The sequence below is a fragment of the Cynara cardunculus genome (genome assembly GCF_001531365.2).
Source record: "Cynara cardunculus var. scolymus isolate 2C chromosome LG 4, CcrdV1, whole genome shotgun sequence".
In the NCBI taxonomy this organism is placed as follows: domain Eukaryota; kingdom Viridiplantae; phylum Streptophyta; class Magnoliopsida; order Asterales; family Asteraceae; genus Cynara; species Cynara cardunculus.
The window spans coordinates 13,858,575-13,860,691 of NC_037531.1; the positions used below are offsets into that span (position 1 = coordinate 13,858,575).

At 36.1% G+C, this 2,117-nt stretch overlaps 1 non-coding gene across 1 annotated transcript; it reads left to right on the forward strand.

Annotated features, from left to right (window-relative positions):
• Positions 1-573: 573 nt before the first annotated feature.
• Positions 574-662, forward strand: LOC112511910. Its single transcript, XR_003069163.1, has one exon. It is a non-coding gene; the product is annotated as a small nucleolar RNA R16 (small nucleolar RNA).
• The last annotated feature ends 1,455 nt before the right edge of the window (positions 663-2,117 follow it).

Genomic DNA, 2,117 nt, shown 5'->3' on the forward strand with positions numbered 1-2,117 from the left:
TTATGGCCCAGTTTAATGAAGGCTTCTCCCTCGTCTCTCTGGTCTCTGGCAAGGCGCAAGTGCAAACCCTAACTAGTTGCTACCCTTAATCCTATTTAATCTCTTCCGAACTGCCTCTCCATTAGCCTACTCCTTTTGAATCGACTGTTTTGTTTGATGATCAGAGCATAAAGCTCATTGATTTTTGTATCCAAATCCATTTCACTTTGGTTTTTTCACGGTAAGATTGTACTAGTTTTGCTAGAAACTTGGATATTTCTCGTAGATTAAACAATACTAACCGCAGAATCGGTTATTTTTGGAGATTCCTATCTCCATGCCTGTGAATTTTGCATCTGGTTTACTCTATCCTTGTTTTTTGAAAATCGAAGCTAATCAAGGAATTATAACCGGTGCATATAGCTAATTTCAGGATGGCTTACCAGCGCATTACAGTTTTTGAGATTGTTTTCGTGTCAAATGGACCTTCCTATATTGTTATCTTCTAAAATGATGATAATTAGTTAGTGTGTTTCATATGCGATTTTGAATTTTATCCATGTTTTCTTCTCAATTGTTCATTTGTTACATGAAAATGGCATATGATGAAATCTCAGTTTTATGCTTAACTCACTGATTTAACCATGGTGACTACATAACTCCGCTTATTATCTGATGCCAATTTTCTATTACTACGAATTTTTCGGATTTTAATTTTGATTTCATTGATCGAAATGTTATTGAATCGATGCCTTTGTTGATTGTCTGCATAATTTCCAATATTTTGGACTCATCTCTTAGATTCAGTTCATATTGATTTTTAATTCATGTTCATTTATTCTTACTTATCCTTGAGATCTGATTTGAGTTTACATTTGCGCAATTGCGCTTGTTGAAACACTGGCTGTTGAATCAACTGTCTGCAATGATGAGTATGGAAAATTCATGTCTGGTTCTTATTTGGGTTATTCAATGGGGAAGAAGGTATAAGGTGTTTCTGTTGTCAGATCCACCTACCTCTTTAGTAAATCTTCCCATAAATTAAAACAGAAGTATAATGCTTGTGCATCGGAATTGTATGGTTTGCAAGTTTCGCTCTTCTGTGACATGTGTGATTCAAATTGCTAATGTTAGAAGATGTGTTCTTGCCATAGATGAAGGATTTCTTCTGTGGTATTTATTTATATGCAAACTATATACATATACTAAATAAAATAAAAAATTAAATTGGGTTAAATTAGCCTATTAGGGACGTGTAATGCCATCTCCGCCCCCTTTACCTGCTACATTGCTACTGCTCGTTTTTTTTTATTAACCTGGATATCCAATCCGCTATGTGAGTCGACTAATCTCAGGGTGACTACCTGCTTTACAGATAGTCGGGAGTCACCGCATTTGAACATCCGTGACCACAAGGGGATTTTTATTCCTCCTTGGATTTGAACCTGAGACCTCCTGGACCCTGATACTTTTGACCTTTGGAGCCAAGCTCAAACCAATCAGACACCACCCTTATGGTTCATTGCTACTGGTTGTTAGGGTAGTGATTCTTGCTGATTATTGGTTTTCATGATTGGAGATTCCCTTATACGGGGAGTGAGGACGGAGAAAAGATTCCATGAGTGCTACAGTGGATAATGATCTCCAACATTTTTGAGAATGGGGGCAATTGGGCAAAGGCAGGAAACCACCGGGGGCAGAGAGGAGAGATGGGTTAAAACTTAACTTTTGACTAGGGGCAGTTGACCCCCTTTAAGTTGGTTGTTTCGCAATCCCATCTTATAAAAAGTTGATGTTGTTGTCATTTTGTTTTGACAATTGATAATAATAAATAACAAATGTTTTTTTTATATCAATTAAAAAAATATATAATACGTTGCTAAATGTAGTTAAATATGTTGGCATTGTCATATGATATTTGCTGCTTTTGTGATAATAACTCTGGTTACTTTTAACAAAAATTCGCACAAAAAGGTTAGATAAAGCGAACATATGCATTAAGCCATGCACGCTGGATGGGCACGTTATTTTATGTTTTGTTAATCCTCGGTGTACGGTCATATCCATGGGCCTTAAAAATATCAGTGGTAAATTCTTGGGGACTTGATTTGACAATTTAAAGAAAATACAAGAATTAA